Below are 22,841 nucleotides of genomic sequence, written 5' to 3'. Positions count from 1 at the left end.
CTTTCGGTACTCCGTTATGGATAAATATTATCCTTGGTAGAAAATTATCTATATTTGGTACAATAGCAGCTTACACAGCAGCTTGCAGTAGCAGCTTACAAACAGCTTGCAGTTGCAGTAACAGCTTCCTTTCTTCTATAAATAGAGGAGATTTCAGTTCATTATGTACATAAGTTTGAAGTTGAATAATATATTAGTTTCTCTCTATACTTGTCTTTACTTTACAATCTTTATTTTATAATACGTTATCAGCACGAGGCTCTGCCATCTCGAGCAAATATTATCAAAGTATCAGAGGTACGAACTTTCTTTTTCCAAATAATGTCAAATCTTTCTAAACTTGAATTTATAACCCTGGATATATCGGGCAAAAGCTACATGTCTGGGGTGCTTGATGCTGAAATTCATCTTGATGCGATGGGTCTCGCAGATACCATCAAGGACAAAAAATCAAGTATCAAACCAAGACCGTGCCAAAGCAATGATATTCCTATACCATCACCTTGATGAAAGCTTGAAAATGGAATATCTCACTGTTAAAGATCCAGTCATACTGTGAAATAATTTGAAAGATAGATATGACCATCTGAAGATACTCGTTCTTCCACAGGCACGTTATGATTGGACTCATCTAAGGCTACAAGATTTTAAATCTATCAGTCAGTATAATTTTGCTATGTTCAGAATTATTTTCCAATTGAAATTATGTGGTAATAATATTAATGATCATGATATATTGGAGAAAACTTTCACCACTTTTCATGCTTCGAGTATGCTCCTGCAGCAGCAATATCGAGAGATGAGAGTCAAAAAATATTTTGAACTTATCTCACATCTTTTTATAGCCGAGCAACATAATGGGCTATTAATAAAAAATTATGAAAGTCGACCTACTGGTTCTTATCTTTTCCCTGAAGTGAATGAGACGAACTTCCACCAAGCTAAGCGTGGAAGAGGTCGTGGCCCCAGTCGTGGTCATGGCCGTGGTTGGGAAAGAAACTCTAATCATGGTAATAATAATGCACCAAAGAACCCTCCTCACCACCAGCAGTGGAAAAGGAAGGAACAAAATCATAAAGCGGTGCAAGCAACAAATGCAGAAAATGCTTGCTATAGATGTGGAGGAAAAGGGCATTGGTCACGTACTTGCCATACGCCAAAGCACCTGGTTGAGCTTTATCAAGCCTCCCTAAAGAAGACAGAGAAAAATATTGAAGCAAATTTTATTTCTGAAGATAATTTAGACTTCATGCATTTGGATGTAGCTGATTACTTTGCACTCCCGGAAGGAGAAACAAGTCATGTGATCGGTGATGAATCTGTAGAAATATAAATATTTTAATTTTTATTGTTTGTAATAGATAGTATGAGAGCTGTCACACCTCCTTTCTACCCGCAAAATAATATTGTGTGGATTAAAGGGTTTTTCCAATTAAAGTGACAAAATTGAGTAGGGATTATTTTATTTACAAAGTCGCCACTTGGAATTGATTTTGTTGATGTTCCAAGTCACCTTTTATTTGAATCCCTAATCAAAGGAAGATTTGATTCTATTATTATTGGTCTGCGAAAACAAAGTCCGGTTAAGGAATTCTGTTAGCCGGGGAGAAGGTGTAAGGCATTCCCTGAATCCCGTGGTTCTAGCACGATCACTTTTATTGACTAAAATTTGGCTTGAATTAATTTTGGATAAAGTATATTTTATTAGCCTTGAATTACTATCGTCTAATGTCGCTTAAAAATTAATAATTAAATTTTATTAATTTTGTCTTGGAGCGTGTAAGCACACAAGGTTTTATTTGATTATATGTACTAAAACAAGGAACGTGTCGGTACACATGGTTTAAATACAATTAATTTTAAAGAGTCAAGGAGCGAAAATGCACACATGGCTACTTTATTAAATAAATATCGACCAAGGATCGTGTATGAACACATGGTCTACATCTCAAACGTGTCTAAAATTGCCAATCGCTTAAATTAATTATTAAGAAAATGAGCTAATTAATTAGTAACAAAATCTGATTTTTTTTATTAGAATGATACTTTAAATCTTGGTCCAACTTGTTATTATTATTATTATTATTATTTTTATTTTAAAAAGAAAGAAAATAGGCAGCTATGAAATTATATTGATGTTGGGATGTTGCTATTAAAGAAAATAAAATGAATCAAACTTTGGGTTTAGCTATTGGGCTTAACCAAAGTGAGCACTTTTATGGCCTTTATATGAATTTTCTAAGTTCAAAAGCCCATATTTCTGGAGATTAATACAACAACCCAATAGCAATACATGTTCAAAATCCTTTAATCAATTACTCTAACAGGTTTTTATTCTTCTTTTGATGAATATATATATATATATATATATATATATATATATATATATTTGGAAATTATAAGAACGAAAGAACAAGCCCAAAAAAAAACTTAAACTTTTCATTAATTACCAAAAGCATAGAGCAGGGAGGCAACCTATGACATTTAAAAATAATGTAATCTATTATAACAATATAAAGAAGAAAAATTACTCATATGGAAGAGTATCTTACTAGAACACATATAAAAATGCTTTTGCAATTTAGTTGTAACAAAAAAAAAAGCTACTTTTATTACTACATAACCTTCTAGTTAAAAAAAATAAAAAATAAAAAAAATCACTTCTGCTTTGAACCAATAGTACATATTCCAACAATCATTAAAAAAGATTAAACTTAAGAGGTCAGAAACTTGTGATATACTATTCTTAAAAAATAAACAGTAGACCAACGAGATACTGTTTCAGCTGATCTGAAAGGAAGATTGAAGTTTTAACTTATCCCGGATTCTGCACACTTCGAGATATACATGCAGCATTAAAATATTTCTTTCTTCATTAGATCTCTTCAAGCATGCTCGAATAACAGAAACATGTTCATAGACATTGAAAATCTGCATTACAATAGCTTAAAAGTTACCTGAATGGCTAAAAATCAAAACTATAGCGAAGATGGAACACCGGAGGAACAAACTAACGAACAACAGCGAACTAGCAAACTTTCAGCAGTGAAAAGAGCAACCAAACAACAATCTTTTAACCCGAAGTGACCCAGGAACTCAAAACAGAAGTTCAATATCTTGAAAAAGGAAACAAGAACTCGGCTAACCTTAAGAGCTTAAGTTATTTTTCACATGGTATTAGCTTTCAGAAGAATCACTCACAAACTTTTAGTTTTTCAGCTTACTTTGTTGTTCAGCTGATGCCTTTTACTCTCAAAGTTGTGTATTTTGCTTAGAGTGAGATATGCCTCTGTCTTCTAAGTATAAGAGAGTGTGTGTTCTTTATTTTAGGGAGGGGGTGTCTTCTGTCCAAAGAAAGCAGCAGGATGCTAGGAGTTTTGTAAAGGGGGAGGGATCCTTTTTTTTTTTGTGTGTGTGTGTTATGTGTGTGTTTTAATAGCTGAAAATAGGGTATGAGGTTTGTGAGTGGGGGACAAAGTGTGGGGGACAAGTATGGGGGACAAGCGTGGGGGACAAGGAAAAGTGAAGTGGGGACAAAGTGTAGTATTGGTGAGATGAGTGGGCGAAAATTCAAGCACGGTCAAAAATTAGGTGCTCACAGCATGTCCCTCTTTGTTTGGAAACATGAAGAGTTTTCAGACAAAGAAAAGATAAGCGATAAGACTAATTTTTGGCCATACCATTATTCAAAAGGAAAGAGACAAGAGAAAAGAGTGCGACCGAGTCTTCGTTATGGACAACCTATATATCCCGGGTTATGAGAAAATTTTGCCACGTATAGTTCAAAGAAAAAGGATGAAATGCTGAGTTGGAGAGTCGAGTGAGTTTCCGTTGAGGCTCTGTTCTGTAGTCTAGTTATTACATCAAAAGAAGCTAAACAAATCTATCAACTATGAGTTACAAGATTCTTATTTATAAGTCTTCTAAAACTTGATCTTGAGTCTTGATTGGTTCTTCACGCAGACTCTGATTTGAACCTTGATGCTTGCTAGCTGCAGGTGCTTGTTCATTATTCTATGGCTTATTCTGATCAAAACAGAAAATATAAAGCTTGTGACTTTAGTCATGTCTTGAGTAATCCATATCCTTTCAATTTGCTTCTGCATTTGGATTCACTTTTTTTTTCTTTATTCTGGATTGAAAAATCTTCTTTTGGTCATCTCGAACCCTGCCTCGAGGTAAAACCTGCTCAGACATCACAACAAACAAACGAACGAAATTTTTCTGCCCCAGTTTTCACTAGAAAAATTTCGTGAGTTATTGTAACAAAATTCTAAACTACTTCTTCATGATGATTTGTTTTTTTATTTATTGTCCCAAAAGAATGTCTCAACTAAAGATTTGTGTACCTTATGTTGGGAAAATATGGTCAGAGAATGGGATACCCTATATTGGCAATGATACCAGGGAGTGGAGTATCCTGCATTTAAAATCAAATCAACTAGGGAGTGGTGTACCCTATGTTGGAGAACACAGTTAGGGATTGGTGTACCCTATACTGGTAAGGAGATCAGGGATTGGTGTACCCTATGCTGGTAAGGAAATATAATCAGGGGATTGGTGTACCCTGTATTACTGAGAAGAAAATGTAAACAGAGGTTGGCACCCTGTATTACTAAAAAGGAAATGTAACCAGGGGTTGGTGCCCTGTATTACTGAAAAGGAAATGTAACCAGGGGTTGGCGCCCTGTATTATTGAAAAGGAAATGTAACCAAGGGTTGGCGCCCTGTATTACTGAAAAGGAAATGTAACCAGGAGTTGGCGCCTTGTATTACTGAAAAAGAAATGTAACTAGGGGTTGGCGTCCTGTATTACTGAAAAGGAAAATGTAACCAGAGGTTGGCGCCCTGTATTACTAAAAAGGAAATGTAACATGAGGTTGGCACCTTATATTACTGAAAAGGAAATGTAACCAGAGGTTGGCGCCCTGTATTACTGGAAAAGAGATGTAACCAGGGGCTGGCGCCCTGTATTACTGAAAAGGAAAATGTAACCAGGGGTTGGCGCCCTGTATTACTGAAAAGGAAATGTAACCAGGGGTTTGCGCCCTGTGTTACTGAAAAGAAAACGTAACCAGGGGTTTGCGCCTTGTATTACTGAAAAAGAAACGTAACCAGGGGTTGGCGCCTTGTATTACTGAAAAAGAAATGTAATAAAGGAAAATGTAACCAGAGGTTGGCGCCCTGTATTACTGAAAAGGAAATGTAACCAGAGGTTGGCGCCCTGTATTACTGAAAAGGAAATGTAACCAGGGGTTGGCACCCTGTATTACTGAGAAAGAAATGTAACCAGGGGATGGTGCCCTGTATTACTGAAAAGGAAAATGTAACCAGGGGTTGGCGCCCTGTATTACTGAAAAAGAAACGTAACCAGGGGTTTGCGCCCTGTGTTACTGAAAAGGAAATGTAACTAGGGGTTGGCGCCCTGTATTACTGAAAAAAGAAATATAACCAGAGGTTGGCACCCTGTATTACTGAAAAAATACTAAATCCTCGAGGTAAAAAGGGTCTACCTGGGTTAAACTACGAAAAGCAAACCTGGGCGAAGAATACTTCTACTCGGAATATGAGATGTATCCCCCTAAGCGAAAAGTTTCTACCCGGGTTAAACTATGTAAAACAACATGAACGAAGAGTACTTCTACCCGAAACTATGAGCTGGATCCCCCTAGGCGAAAAAGGTTCTACCTGGGTTAAGCTACGTAAAACAACCTGAGAGAAGAGTACTTCTACCCGGAACTATGAGCTGGATCCCCCTGGGCGAAAATGTTCTACTTGGGTTAAGCAAACGAAAAAAACTTGAGCGACGAAAAGTACTTCTACTCGAAACTATGAGCTGGATCCCCCTAGACGAAAAAGGTTCTACCTGGGTTAAGCTATTGTAAAACATCTAAGCGAAGAGTACTTCTACCCGGAACTATGAGCTGGATCCCCCTAGGTGAAAAGGTTCTACCTGGGTTAAGCTACAAAAAATAGCCTGAGCGAAGAGTACTTCTACCCGGAACTATGTGCTGGATCCCCCTAGGCGAAAAAGTTCTACCTGGGTTAAGCGACGAAAAGCAAACCTAGGCAAAGAGTACTTCTACCCGAAAATATAAGCTGGATCCCCTTAGGCGAAAAGGTTCTACCTAGGTTATGCTACGAAAAGCAACCTGAGCGAATAGTACTTCTACCCGAAACTATGAGCTCGATCCCCCTAGGTGAAAATATTCTACCTCGGTTAAGCTATGTAAAACAGCCTGGGCGAAGAGTACTTCTACCCATAACTATGAGCTGGATCCCCCGAGGCTAAAAGGTTCTACCTGGGTTAAGCTACATAAAACAACTTGAGCGAAGAGTACTTCTACCCAGAACTATGAGCTGGATCCCCCTAGGCGAAAATGTTCTACCTTGGTTAAGCTACCTAAAACAGCTTGGGCGAAAAGTACTTCTACCCGGAACTATGAGCTGGATCCCCCTAGGCGAAAAGGTTCTACCTGGGTTAAGCTACAAAAACCAATCCTGGGCGAATAGTATTTCTACCCGGAAACTATGAGCTGGATCCCCATAGGCGAAAAGGTTCTACCTAGGTTAAGCTACAAAAACCAATCCTGGGCGAATAGTACTTCTACCCGGAAATATGAGCTGGATCCCCCTAGGCATAAATGTTCTACCTGGGTTAAGCTACCTAAAACAGCCTGGGCGAAGAGTACTTCTACCCGGAACTATGAGCTGGATCCCCCTAGGCGAAAATGTTCTACTTGGGTTAAGCAAACGAAAAAAACTTGGGCGACGAAAAGTACTTCTACCCGGAACTATGAGCTGGATCCCCCTAGACGAAAAAGGTTCTACCTGGGTTAAGCTATTGTAAAACATCTGAGCGAAGAGTACTTCTACCCGGAACTATGAGCTGGATCCCCCTAGGTGAAAAGGTTCTACCTGGGTTAAGCTACAAAAAACAGCCTGAGTGAAGAGTACTTCTACCCGGAACTATGTGCTGGATCCCCCTAGGCGAAACAGTTCTACCTGGGTTAAGCGACGAAAAGCAAGTCTGGGCAAAGAGTACTTCTACTCGGAAATATAAGCTGGATCCCCTTAGGCTACGTAAGTTAAAAGGTTAAGCTACGTAAAACAGCCTGGGCGAAGAGTACTTCTACCCGGAACTATGAGCTGGATCCCCCTAGGCTAAAAGGTTCTACCTGGGTTAAGCTACGTAAAACAACCTGAGCAAAGAGTACTTCTACCCGGAACTATGAGCTGGATCCCCCTAGGCAAAAATGTTCTACCTAGGTTAAGCTACCTAAAACAACCTGGGCGAAAAGTACTTCTACCCGGAACTATGAGTTGGATCCCCCTGGGAGAAAAGGTTCTACATGGGTTAAGCTACAAAAACTAATCCTGGGCGAATAGTATTTCTACCCGGAAACTATGAGCTGTATCCCCCTAGGCGAAAAGGTTCTACCTGGGTTAAGCTACGAAAAATAGTTTGGGCGAAGAGTACTTCTACCTGGAACTATGAGTTGGATCCCCCCAGGCAAAACGGCTCTACCTGAGTTTAAGCTAAGTAAAACATCCTGAGCGAAAAGTACTTCTACCCGGAACTATGAGCTGGATCCCCTTAGGCGAAAAGGTTCTACCCGGGTTAAGCTACGTAAAACATCTTGAGCGAAGAGTACTTCTACCCGAAACTATGAGCTGGATCCCCCTAGGCGAAAAGGTTCTACCTGAGTTAAGCTACTGTAAAACAACAAGAGTACTTCTACCCGGAACTATTGGTTAGATCCCCCTAGGCGAAAAGGTTTCACCTGGGTTAAGCTACACAAAACAACCTGAGCGAAGAGTACTTCTACTCGAAACTATGAGCTGGATCCCCCTAGGTAAAAATGTTCTACCTGGGTTAAGCTACGAAAATGAAAGGTATGGACAGTAGTGATGCATGCTGAAAATAAAATAAAATGGAGATTTTGAGGGACTTACCTTTGGTGATATTCTTCCTTTCAGAATTGCCATTCTGCATTGCTTTGTTCCTGTTTCAAACAAAGAAAATTTGTGAGTTTTTAAAGTGGTGGTCGGTTTGTGGCCTTGATGCACTGAGGAGTTTGAGTTCACGGACACCCCGTTGTCGAAGAACTAATTCTATCAGAGTGGTACCGAGATGCTCGGATACTTTGTATCATTTTCTGGAGACTTTGTCTTTCTGACGTCTCCCCTGGCTGTTTCATACCCGGATATCCACGGTACCGTTAACCCTTGTATCTAAGGCAAAGCAATTTTTCTTTAAAATCAAACTTAGTTGTCTTGCACTCAGAACCAGTTTGTGTTTGTAGTGCTTATTAACTTTTCCCATGAAGCAAGTCTTGCTTAGGCGACCTTTTCAGTTTTTTTGAGACACTTTGTCTGCCTTATCAAAAGAGATCACAGATGGATTCCTGCCTTCGTCAATGCCATATATGCTCCAAATTGTGCTCGATATTACGGGAAAACTGTATTCAGTTTTGCAGCCATTTTTGCTTTGCTTTTGATGCAAGATTAGACCGAAAGGGAATCTAAGAAAAATTATGGAAAAGAATAGAAGAGCAATTGGAAGTGAAAAAGGAATTGTGTCTAAATAAAAGGTGTCCCTTTCGGGGAGAGAAATAAGGAGACTTATCTGGAGATATGTGCCGACTTCAATGAATCATGACATGCATTTTGGACTGGACGCTTGATCTGTGTGAGCTGTCTAATTCTCAAAATACGTCGCAAATGTTCATCTTGAAACAGTCTTGGTTGTGCTCATGCCGGAGCATCGAAGACCCTCATTCGGCTAGTAGCGCCCTTTGCGGGTTTTCGCCAACTAACCTCTCTCATTTCTCTAATCACTGTTGCCTTATGGTGCCCATTTGATTTTCACCAATAAGACTCTTGCATTTCTCTGCTCACTGTCGCCTTAGAGTGCTCATACGGGTTTTTACCGATAAGACTCTCTCATTTCTTCTTTTCTTTTTTTATTTTTTTATTTTTTTTCATGCGGAAGGTTGGCCAATGCCCCTGGCATGGGTACTTCAAGTATTCTCAAAGATCGATCAGTGGAAAAGGCGAAAAGAACCTTGAACTGAATTACAACTTTGGGAACTGTTTCTACGGGGAAATCGTAAGATAAAAAATAAACTTCTGCCCCAGTTTTGGAGTATTGGGAATATGGATTTTTGTTGCGATGGGACCGAACCCAGGGTAAGGCTGCCTACGTATCCTTTCATAATCAGGTCGGACTTAGTTCAATGACTCAAAAAATTTATTGTTTGACCTTTTTTTTTTTGAGTAGACAGGTTCCAAAAAATAGAAAACAAAGAAAAAAAATACAGCTTAAAAAGGGTAACAAAAGGGTAACACTTGCTTGGAATAGCGAGCAATGGTAGCCTTCGTCATCTCGATCTAAGAAAATCATGCGTGAAAGTTCCACAGTGGGTATATATCAGACATAATATCTTTTGACTGCATCTGCATTAATAGTCATGTCTGGTACCCGTCCTTCTTCATCTACCAAGTGCAAGGCCCCTTTTGGTAACACTTTCTTGATGATGTAGGGTCCTTTCCAGTTTGGGGCGAACTTTCCTTTAGCTTCTACTTGGTGTGGAAGAACGCATTTCAGAACGAGTTGGCCTACCTCGAAATGCCTTGGACGCACTTTCTTGTTATAAGCGCGTGCCATTCTTTGCTGGTATAACTGGCCAAAGCACACTGCTGCTAGCCGTTTTTCATCAATCAGCATTAGTTGTTCTAATCGGGTCTTTACCCATTCTGTATCTTCAATCTCCGACTCCACAATGATCCGAAGAGAGGGAATTTCGAATTCAGCCGGTATTACAGCTTCCGTCCCATATACCAACAGATAAGGAGTTGCACCAATAGATGTGCGAGCAGTCGTGCGGTATCCCAAAAGAGCAAAAGGCAACTTTTCATGCCATTGTTTGGAACCTTGGATCGTTTTCCTAAGAATCTTCTTGATGTTCTTGTTCGCCGCTTCAACGGCTCCATTGGCTTTTGGCCGGTAAGGAGTAGAATGGCGATGCATAATTTCAAATTGCTCGCATACCTTCTTCATCAAATGACTATTGAGATTGGATGCATTGTCAGTGATAATGGTATTTGGGATACCGAAACGGCAGATGATGTTGGAATGAACAAAGTCTACCACTGCTTTCTTGGTGACTGCTCTGAAAGTGATGGCCTCTACCCACTTGGTGAAGTAATCAATTGCAACTAAAATGAATCTATGCCCATTTGAAGCCTTTGGCTTAATTGTCCCAATAACATCCATTCCCCAAGAAACGAAAGGCCAAAGAGAGGACATGGGATGCAACTCCGAAGGTGGCGAGTGAATCAGGTCACCATGAATCTGGAGTTGGTGACACTTGCGAACAAAACTGAAGCAATCTCGCTCCATTGTAAGCCAATAATACCCTGCCCGCAGAATCTTCTTTGCCAAAACATATCCATTCATGTGAGGTCCGCATACCCCCGAATGCACTTTACTCATGATCCGCTCAGCTTCTGTGGCATCTACGCATCTCAACAAGTTCAAATCTGGGGTCCTTTTGTACAAAATTTCCCCACTCAGGAAGAAACCGCTGGCGAGCCTCCTTATAGTTCTTTTTTGATCTCCCTTAGCGTGCTCTGGGTATTCTCTCATTTTCAGGAATCGTTTTATGTCATGATACCATGGTTCACCATCTGGTTCTGTCTCAATTGTATTGCAGTAACCGTGTTGATTCCGAACTTGGATTTCTAGTGGATCGATATGGGTGTTTCCCGGATAAGGGAGCATCGAGGATAAAGTAGCCAAAGCGTCGGCTAGCTCGTTGTGAAACCTGGGAATGTACCTGAACTCGATGGATTTGAATCTTTTGCTCAAATCTTGTACACATTGTCTGTATGGAATAAGCTTGATGTCTCGAGTCTCTTATTCGCCTTGGGCTTGCCGGATAAGCAAGTCAGAATCTCCCATAACTAATAGTTCATGCACATCCAGATCGAGGGCCATTTTCAAACCCATGATACAGGCTTCGTATTCTACCGTATTATTGGTACAGAAGAACCGAAGTCGGGCTGTTGCAGGGTAATACTGTCCAATAGTGAGATGAGGATTGCCCCGATCCCAACTCCTTTGATATTGACAGCTTCATCAAAATACATTTTCCATAAAGGGTTGTCGTATAGAACTACTTCCTCTATTGAGTTGACCTCTTCGTCTGGGAAGTATGTGGTAAGTGGCTTGTACTCATCATCAACTGGATTCTCTGCCAAATGATCGGCCAAAGCCTGTGCTTTCATCGCGGTGCGAGTGACATAGAAGATGTCGAACTCTGTGAGCAGGATTTGCCACTTTGAGAGCATGCCGGTGGGCATTGGCTTTTGGAAGATATACTTCAGAGGATCCATTCTGGATATGAGGTAAGTAGTATAGGCCAAAAGATAATGTCTCAACTTCTGAGCGACCCAAGTCAAGGCACAACATGTCCTTTCTAAAAGGGTGTACTTAACCTCATAATTGGTGAACTTCTTGCTCAAATAATATATTGCTTGTTCTTTTTTGCCTGTCGCATCATCTTGCCCCAAAACGCATCCAAAGGAATTATCCATCACCGATAGATATAAAAATAAAGGCCTACCAGGTTCAGGTGGGACCAGTACAAGGGGTTTTGATAGATAATCTTTGATCCTATCAAAAGCATTTTGGCAATCGTCCGTCCACTTGATTGCAGCATCCTTTTTCAGCAACTTAAAGATGGGCTCGTACGTGGTTGTGAGCTGAGCAATAAACCTACTGATGTAGTTCAACCTTCCGAGCAAACTGATAACCTTTTTTTTGTTCTTCGGGGGTGGCAGATCTCGAATGGACTTTATCTTAGATGGATCCAATTCGATGCCTCTCCGACTGACTATAAAACCAAGGAGTTTCCCAGATGGAACCCCAAATGCACATTTGGCTGGATTGAGCTTAAGGTCATACCTTCGAAGCCGTTCGAAAAACTTTTTCAAATCATTCACGTGATCAGCCTGTGTCTTTGATTTTATGATGACATCATCGATATATACTTTAATCTCTTTGTGCATCATGTCGTGAAAAATGGTGGTCATGGCCCTCATGTAAGTTGCCCCTGCATTCTTTAAACCGAATGGCATGACCCTGTAACAATAGGTACCCCACGGAGTGGTGAAAACGGTCTTTTCTGCATCACCCTCATACATTAGAATCTGGTGGTACCCAGCATAGCAATCCACGAACGACTGTATCTCGTGCTTTGCACAATTATCTACAAGAATATGGATGTTTGGCAAAGGAAAATTATCCTTCGGACTTGCTTTGTTCAGGTCTCTGTAGTCAACACAGACTCTAGTTTTTCTATCTTTATTTGGCACGGGCACAATATTTTCCACCCAGGTGGTGTATCGTACGACTCTGACAACATTGGCGCTCAATTGCTTCATTATTTCCTCTTTGATTTTATCACTCATGTCCGTTTTAAATTTTCGCTGCTTCTGTTGGACTCGTGGAAAATCAGGATACGTGGGAAGCTTATGAACCACTAAATTGGCGCTTAAACGAGGCATATCATTATAAGACTAGGCAAACACATCTCTATACTCAAATAAAAGTTGAATCAAGGCATCTCTGGTATTTTGTTCAGTGTGAATGCTTATCTTTGTTTCTCTAACTTCTTCATGACCTCCGATATTAATTGGCTCAGTTTTATTGAGGTTGGGCCTAGGCTTATTTTCAAATTGTTCCAACTCTCTTTTTATTTCATCAAAAACCTTATCTTCATCATATTCGACCTCTTGATGCATTATTTCGAAATTAGACAGCTTTTTGAGATCTGAGCGTGAATTCCGTATGCATGTCATATTATTAAAGCCGGCATTAACAAAACTGAAATGGAAATAAAATAGCAGGAATTAGGAAAAGGAAAAGATACAAAATACGAAACTGAACTGCATTTCATTGAATTTGAAAGGATAGAAGGGTTAACGTCAAAATAAAACAATCATACTAAGATATTTGGATTACAACCCTGAAAGTAACCCAAAGTACAAAAGAAAGAAGCTGCAAAAGTCAACTACCAAGACTCCTTCCTTGTGGGGAGAGGAGTTGCTTCCCAGTTATTGAGCATGGTTTCTGGGCCAATTAGTTGCATATCGGCACGACTAGTGCCTTCACCAGCCTGGATCATATTCACTTCAGAAAACATCTGCCTGAGGCCATGGCAAATTTCATCAATGTTTGCATGCGCCGAGGAATTTTGACCATGTTTGTATCGTGGATCGACAAAAGTGTAGAAAATATGAGGGATAGGTTGCTGCAAGACCCACCCATACTTTTTGCGATGCTTGGCTTTGTCTTTGTCCGCTTGTGTTGGCCTGAAGCCTAAACCAAAAGTACCCCTGTTACTGAACGGAGAAATGGGTTCTGAAATTCCTTGCAATGATGCCCCCAAAACGTTTCCTGGCTCATAACCTTGTCTCATCATAAGTGCAGCCACCATTACAGATGTGGCGGAGAGACGCGGATGTAGAATGGGTTTTCCTTCCTCAACATGGTCCACAACAACCACTTCGAAAGCCTGATAGACAATAGACTCACATCCTTCCTTGGCCTCAATACATGGGATTAACGGGTCTTTACAAATGGATGACTCGTCTTCTCCGTGAACAATAATTTCTTGCCTGTCGTGCTCGAATTTGAGCATCTGATGCAAGGTGGATGGCACAGCTCGAGCCGTATGGATTCATGGCCTTCCAAGAAGAAAGTTATAAGAAGTTTCCATGTCCACTACTTGGAAGACAATTTCAAAATCAACAGGCCCAATCGTCATGGTGAGGTTGATCTCTCCAATGGTATCTCTCGCTGAGCCATCAAAAGCCCGGATGCGAACATTGCTGGGTCGGATCCTATCTGTATTGATCTTCATGCTTTGCAAGGTAGAGAGAGGGCATACATCTACACTCGAGCCTCCATCAACCATGACTCGCTTCACATAATGCCCCTCACATTTGACAATCAAGTGCAAAGCCTTATTGTGACCGGCTCCCTCCTCAAGAAGTTCATCATCAGTAAAGGAAATTGTGTTCACCTCAAAAAATCTATTGGCCATCTTATCTAATTGATTCACGGTGGTATTCTCTAAGACATGTGCCTCGTTCAGGATTTTGATTAGTACACGGGCATGCTCTCCTGAGTGTATGAGCAAAGATAAGCGAGAGATTTGGGCAGGAGTCTTTCTCAGCTGGTCAATGATTGAGTAATCCTGGACTTTCATCCTTTTCAAAAACTCCTCTGCCTCTTCTTCAGTGACCGGTTTCTTTATTGGCATTTGGCCTTCTCTGATTTGCTTAGCCTTCCTCAACTCTTCTAGAGAGTAAGACCTCCCTGATCGAGTCAAACCTTCAGTTTCCCCCACTTCTTCTATGATTTCCTTGCCTTTGTAAGTTACTACAATTTTTTTGTAGTTCCAAGGGATGGTTTTCGTATTTGTTACACGGGGTTGTGTGGCAGGCCTGATTATGATCGGCTCTATTATACCCGTCGTACCGCCCTGATTCTCTTTTGTGATGGGGTGACCTCCAAGGACGTATAACTTTGGGCTTGGAACATTGGAGCGAACTTCCAACCTCAAGATTATTGGAACAAATAAAGTTGCCCTTTCTGAGCTCTGGGCGCCTTTCACAATCAACGGTGCATCTAGGCTTGGACTTACTTCCAGTTTGGTTCCCTCTTGAATCATTACCACTGTCATTTCTGCTCGACCAACCAGCTTGTATTCATGATCTCGGCCAATCATTCCCACAAAATGACCATCATTGTGTACTGGCAACGGGTTATTGGTCACATTAGGAGGGTCCTTGCCATTCGTGACTACAATCAATTTTTCAACAATGAGTCTTTCTATGGCTCTTTTCAGGATCCAACAGTCATCAGTGCTATGCCCCGGAGCACCTGAATGATATTCACATCAAGGATTTGCTTGAAATCCATGTGAATCGGGATGCATATGGTGGGGTGCGATGGGTTCAATCACGCCCATCTGCTTCAACTTCTGGAACAGACTAGAGTATGATTCAGCTAATGGAGTAAATATTTCCACTAGCCTCTGCTCTAGACCATAATCCTGCCTAGGACGAGCATTGTAGGGTGCCCGAAAATTTTGTTGCTGAGGTCGGGGAAATCTTGGAGCTGGTGCCCATACTTGTTGATTGGGAGGATGAGCATATGATTGAGCATTAAACACTATATATTGTGGCGGTCCCACAGAGTACTGAGGAATTGGCGGGGGATAGTAATGTTGAGGGTAGCTGGATTGCCCCTGCTGAACTTGCACATAAGGGTGCGATGCCCCTCTTTGAACTTCCCTGGATCCCGAAGTCATCATGGACCTTTCATCTTTCTTCTTTCTATTTGCCAAACTTCCCGACCCATTTTGGATAGCTTGGGTGGTGGCTTTGAGAGCATCTTGACTTACAATTCTGCCAGTCTTGAGGCCATTTTTGACCATTTCTCCTATTTTGATCGCTTCCGCAAAAGGTCAACCCATTGCGGACATCATGTTCTAAAAGTAATCAGGCTCTTGGGCCTCCATAAAAATAGTGATCAATTCGTGGTTATCCATAGGTGGCTTAACTCTGGCTGCTTACTCCCTCCACTTGATTACATACTCCCTAAAGCTTTCAGTAGGCTTTTTCTTCATATTGGACAGGGAATTGCGATCCGGCGCAATATCTATGTTGTATTGAAATTGTTTGACGAAGGCTTGGGCCATGTCGTTCCAGACATGCCAGTGAGAGATATCTTGGTAAATGAACCATTTGGAGGCTACCCCCACAAGACTTTCCCCAATATAAGCCATCAGTAATTCTTCTTTTCCACCTGCACCCCTCAGCTGGTTGCAGTACCTTTTCAAATGGGCGATAGGGTCGCCGTGTCCATCATACTTCTCGAATTTTGGGGTCTTGAACCCTGGTGGCAAATGGATGTGAGGGAACATGCATAGATCACTGAACGAAACACTTTTGTGACCCCCTAGTCCCTGTATGTTCTTTATGTTCTGTTCAAGACTTTTCATTTTCCTGGCCATCTCATCCGGCTCAACCGTCTTGGCAGGCTTTTCCTTTTCCACTGGTGACTCGTACTGAGGAGTCTGATTACATGGAGCCGAGACCCCGAAAGCCATATTTGGAGAGTAGTATTGGCCATCATAAGCATGAGATGGTGGATCATTGATTGGCCTTGTCACAGGATATGGAGGCGGGATTGTGTATGCCGGTGCGCCAGACACGACTAGAGGAGTGTTCCTGACCGGTGCGACTGGAGGTCGCACATTAGAGGTACCGGGAGCAACGTGGAGGCTGTAGTTTGGCACATACCCTGGTGGTAGGGATGTGGTCGCTCGTTGTATGGGGCAGTGGTTGAGTAGCCAGGGGTACGGTGGAAGTTCCCTCTGAGGGACCACGGGGTGGAGGCTGACCAGACACCCAAGCTTGATACACATCAGACAATTGTTGTCTCAATTTTCTTATTTCCTCCAACTCTTGTTCAACTGATTGACCTTGGGGGTCGTCACTGATCAACTCGATCTCATCATCGTTGGCCATTACTTCTGCTCCCTTAGATCTAGTAAAGTAATGGTGTATTGTCAGTTTCACCACAAACCAACCACCTTAAGCTTACTACGTAAGAGACAGCAAACGTGTTAGGGTTAAGCATTTTATAGATATGAATCACACATAATGTGCCATGCTCCTATCATTGTCACTATTTCTAGCATGCTTTTGGAGGCTTCATGTTTCATTCCGGCTTATGAGGTTGCTTCTTATTGACGCTCTTATTTTCTTCTCATTTTTTTTATATTTTTTTTTACTCACGCCTCATTTTGATCCCTCATCTTAGAATCATTAAAAAAATAATTTTTGATCGAACCTTTTATGGGTTGCCTACGTATCATGTCGCCGCATGAATCAGATCATTACGTAGTTCAGGGGGAAATAATAACAATTTTGATTTTTTTTTTTCAAATTGACTCTAAAGACATAAATATGACTGAAAATGCGACAAATATAAAATTAAAAATACGACAAATGAAAAATGAAACTAAAAACTAATTGACTGCACTAAAACTTTAATCTTCAATGGCATTCTTTCTTAAACTGATATCATCAATGGTCTGCATCCCTTGGCCTCCACTCTCCCCCCAACATCTCATACAAATTCTGAAACACTCCCGGCAATTGTGGAACGAGGGCACGTGCCTGTTGACCAACTTTCTCATTGTTTAGATGACGATGATCGTCATGAATATATGTTGCTTTCTCTGCCAATTGAAGTACTTGCTCTCTAGCTTGCCCCATATTCACGTGACAATTCTGCAACCATATCTGGGTAGTGTTGAGGGCGTTACCCATCTCAGTCTTGCGTCCTTCGTATTCTTCAATACAGTGGTTTAGCACAGCTCTCTCAATCATCCACTGACGCCACTCTACCTCAAAATCTGCATGTTGATGACCTCCCTTATGCCTTTTTATTTCTTCCAATTGTGAAAGAAACTGACCCTTTGAGCGTATCCAATGGGACCTTTCTCTTTCAAACTGCTCTCTCTGCTGATCAAACTCCAATTGTTGTTGGTGCGCATCCTCTTCAATGATACTCAAGTCTTCTTGCAGCTTATGCATTTCAACATTGTTATTTGCCTCAACTCTTCTAACTAAATCAATAGTGCTTTCCAATTCTTCTTCTAAGCGGGCCGCCTTATTTTTAGCATGCTTTAGATCTTTATCCATGCCCCGTAAGGCCGATTGATAATCTTTCTCAATATTTAAACGAATTTGAGCGACTCCGGCTTGCAGTTGGGTTTGTTGTTTAGATATGGTCATCCGGGAATGCTCTAATTCCTCTTTTAACCTTTCTATAGCTCTTTGATCATTTCTCCTCCTGTTGGATCCTTCAGGCCTATCTCTAAGCGACGAAGGGTCATGAAACCAGGTAATATATTCAGGGATCACCTCTCCATGATCTCGGTCTTCTACCATATCATTCAACTCCGAGACTTTACTTGCATACCAAATTTTCATAATTTCTTCTTCGTCATGAGGTTGATCTTTACCAAAATCATAACAGAACTTGCTCATATCTCGTGTTGGTGGCACCTCCTGTAGTCGTGCAAATTGGCGCATTACCCGAAGTGGAGCATAAGACTGAACACCATCCAATCCTATGAGTACCAAATAAGAATGGTATGCAGACTCACAAATGACCTCTTTAGAGGAGAACCAATCGTAGTTCCAAGTAATCCGTTTGGCAGACAGAGTAAGAAGTAGTTCTTTCCAGGCGCCAATCCCCTCTGGTAAGTCACATTCGTCAATTCTTTTCTGGTGATCATAAGTATGATTGGGCCATAGCTCACTAAAATTAGTGATCGTAGGATGACAATAGAAATGCTCCAAAAACCATATCTGTAACAAAATGTTGCAACCATCAAAGTTTCGCGCGCCTATTTTACATCTAGTTAAAGCACAGAAAATGCAAGAAAGAATCATAGGGACCAAAGTATAATCACCCCCTTCTGAGGTCAGAGCCTCAACAATACCTGTCAAGCGGATGTCAATGCGTCCCTCTCTTTTCGGGAAAACTACACGCCCCAAAAAAGTGACCATAAATGCAAACCTTCTATGTACCTTCCATGTTTCCTTATCTTCCTTTGATTTCAATTTTTCCACATTTCTTTCGAAGTTGCATTCTAGGCCATACAACTGAAACAAAAAGCCCAACTTAACCCATTTGCCTCCTAGACCTTCATATTGTCCGTAATTTATGTTCAAAAGCTTCAGAAACCTACCCTCATTCATATTTTTTGGTACTATGGGCCTTTGGCGGCGAAGATTGCGGCCCCACCCCTAGAAATGGGAGATTTCCTCCAAGGTCGGAGTCATTTTACAGTCGGTAAAACGGAACACATTATTTTCAGGATCCCAGTGCGGAATCAAAGCTTCAATCACATCCCTCCTGGGCTTTATCGTAATCATGTGAACCAAATGTCCCAAGTCTCTCCACCAATCCCACAACAACTGTGGTATCTGATCGACAATGAGAAAATCTAGTATCCCTTCTGATCTGGGCCTCTTTTGAGACTTACCTCTTTCCCCACTCATGGTATACCTGTCTATCCAGACACGGGTTTAGGCTTTGATCAAACATATTATTGACACACAAAAATTCCGATTTCTCGGGTTTTGACTCTATAAAAGAATATAAATAAATAAATAAATAAAAGCTAAACTGTGGGACTATAAAAAAATATTTTTGGATTTAGTATATTTTTTTTTTGATTTTCTAAGGAAAGAATTGTAAATAGGGAATTAAGGAAAATGAAAATATTTTTGATTTTTTTATTTTTGTGAAAATTGGGGCCGGAACAGATGAGGTTTGCTTACGTATCTCACATCCGGTGAGAATCAGACCCGCGTAGTTCGGTTAAAACCGACTATGTTCTTTCTTTTTTTTTTAATTTTTTTTTTAATCTTTAAAAACCGTATGCACTGGACCACATTATTTTTTCTCTGTTTGTTCAATTGATTTATGCTAAAGTCGGTCGACATGTCAGCCTCCCAAATAATGCAACAAGTAGCACATAACATGACATAATGGTCTCAACAAGGTACTTGTCTTAAAACAGAACTCGACCCTGCGTCGAGCGGTGCTAAGTCAAATGCACATAATGCAAATAAAGCATAGCCAACTAGGGATATTCATTGCTTGTGGCTTGTTCTTCTAAGTTTGTAAATCCTAACGGAGATGGTATCTAGACCTGGCTTACCCGGACGGACAACCCGAGCCGAGGAGCGTCAAGCGTCACCAGTAGTAGAACAGCACTGGCTAGCTAACGGCTCTCCCGCCTAAACACGTGTGACTAAATCCTTCACCATAAGCTGGTAGGCTAACTGGCTTTATCTCAAGACAGAAATTTTGTGATGCTGGTAGGCAAACACAACATAACTAATTATCAGAAGACTCAGAGGGATGCGAGAGAAGATACAATTTATATGTACAGTTCAACAATATTAAAACGGTGAAAACTCGACAAGTAACACATTAGGCCCAAATAAATCACAATATATACAAAAATTAATAAAGCCAAATAAAGTCAATGTACAAGCTCGAATTCTTGAAGTACCCAGCAGAGTCGCCAGAGCTGTCACATCCCCTTTTCTACCCCCAAAAAGATAATGTGGATTAAAGAATTTTTCTATTGAAAGTGACAAAATTGAGTAGGGATTATTTTATTTACAGAGTCGCCACTTGGAATTGATTTTGTTGGTGTTCTAAGTCACCTTTCATTTGAATCCCTAATCAAAGGAAGATTTGACTCTATTATTATTGGTCTGCGAAAACAAAGTCCGGGTAAAGAATTCTGTTAACCGGGGAGAAGGTGTAAGGCATTCCCCGAATCCCGTGGTTCTAGCACGGTCGCTTTTATTGACTAAAATTTGGCTTGAATTAATTTTGGATAAAGTGTATTTTATTAGCCTTGAATTACTATCGTCTAATGTCGCTTAAAAATTAATAATTAAATTTTATTAATTTTGCCTTAGAGCGTGTAAGCACACAAGGTTTTATTTGATTATATGTACAAATGGCTACTTTATTAAATAAATATCAACCAAGGATCGTGTATGAACACATGGTCTACATCTCAAACATGCCTAAAATTGTCAATCGCTTAAATTAATTATTAAGAAAATGAGCTAATTAATTAGTAACAAAATCTGATTTTTTTTTTATTAGAATGACACTTTAAAGCTTGGTCCAACTTGTTATTATTATTATTTATTTATATTTTTAAAAAGAAAGAAAATAGGCAGCTATGGAATTATATTGATGTTGGGATGTTGCTATTAAAGAAAATAAAATGGATCAAACTTTGGGTTTAGCTATTGGGCACCAAAGTGAACACTTTTATGGCCTTTATATGAATTTTCTAAGTTCAAAAGCCCATGTTTCTGGAGATTAATAGATTAATATAATAACCCAATAGCAATCCATGTTCAAAATCCTTTAATCAATTACTCTAACAGGTTTATTATTCTTCTTTTGACGAAATATATATATATATATTTGGGCATTATAAGAACGAAAGAACAAGCCCAAAAAAATTTAAACTTTTCATTAATTACCAAAAGTATAGAGCAGGGAGGCAACCTATGACATTTAAAAAAATAATATAAAGAATAAAAATTACTCATATGGAAGAGTATCTTACTAGAACACATATAAAAATGCTTTTGCAATTTAGTTGTAACAAAAAAAACAAAAAAAAGCTACTTTTATTACTACATAACCTTCTAGTTAAAAAAAATAAAACAAATACTACTTCTGCTTTGAACCAATAGTACATATTCCAACAATCATTAAAGAAGATTAAACTTAAGAGCCCAAAAACTTGTGATATACTATTCTTAAAAAACAAACAATAGACCAACGAGATACTGTTTCAGCTGATCTGAAAGGAAGATTGAAGTTTTAACTTATCCCGGATTCCGCACACTTCGAAATATACATGCAGCATTTAAATATTTCTTTCTTCATTAGGTCTCTTCAAGCATGCTCGAATAACAGAAACATGTTCATAGACATTGAAAATATGCATTACAATAGCTTAAAAGTTACTGAATGGCTGAAAATCAAAACTATAGCGAAGATGGAATACTGGAAGAACAAACTAACGAACAACAGCGAACTAGCAAACTTCCGGCAGTGAAAAGAGCAACCAAACAGCAATCTTTTAACCCAAAGTGACCAAGGAACTGAAAACAGAAGTTCAGTATCTTGGCAAAGGAAACAAGAACTCGGCTAACCTTAAGAGCTTAAGTTATTTTTCACAAGGTATTAGCTTTCAAAAGAATCACTCACAAACTTTCAGTTTTTCAGCTTACTTTGTTGTTCAGCTGATGCCTTTTACTCTCAAAGTTGTGTATTTTGCTTAGAGTGAGAAATGCCTCTGTCTTCTAAGTATAAGAGAGTGTGTGTTCTTTGTTTTAGGGAGGGGTGTCTTCTGTCCAAAGAAAACAACAGGCTGCTAGGGGTTTTGTAAAGGGGGAGGGATCCGTTCTTTTTTTTTTCTTTTTCTTTTTTTTTTTGTGTGTAATGTGTGTGTTTTAATGGCTGAAAATAGGGTATGGAGTTTGTGAGTGGGGGACAAAGTGTGGGGGACAAGCATGGGGGGCAAACGTAGGGGATAAGGGAAAGTGGAGTGGGGACAAAGTATGGTATTGGTGAGATGAGTGGGCGAAAATTTAAGCATGGTTAAAAATTAGGTGCTCACAGTATGGTTATGTAATTTTTGTACATAAATAAAAATTGTGCTTTGATAATGATGTTTACTATCATATTTATTTTGTTTATGTCATTTTGAAGAATATGGATAATCCTCAAATTATGTTTGGATCAAAGATCAATCATGAAGATATTTGTGTAATTGATAGTGGAACAACTCATGCCATATTCAAAGATCAAAAATACTTTTCTTATTTGCATAAGGAAAAAGAAAATGTTTCAACAATTTCTAGTAATATAAGTTTGATTGAAGGCTCCGGAAGAGCCACTATATTTCTGTCTAAGGGAACAAAACTTATTATAGACTGCATTATTCTCCTCCAATTCCCGAAGAAACTTATTGATTTTTATAGATATCTGTCGAAATGGGTATCATGTTGAGACGATAGATGAAATGAATGTGGAATATCTTTGTATTACAAGGAATGTTTGTCGCCAGAAATGCATTGTAGAAAAGTTACCAACTTTATCTTCTAACTTATACTATTCAAAGATTAGTGCA

Source organism: Nicotiana tabacum, chromosome 22, assembly GCF_000715075.1.
Source record: "Nicotiana tabacum cultivar K326 chromosome 22, ASM71507v2, whole genome shotgun sequence".
Lineage (NCBI taxonomy): Eukaryota > Viridiplantae > Streptophyta > Magnoliopsida > Solanales > Solanaceae > Nicotiana > Nicotiana tabacum.
The sequence above is the reverse complement of the archived record's forward strand: the minus strand, read 5'-3'. Positions refer to the sequence as shown.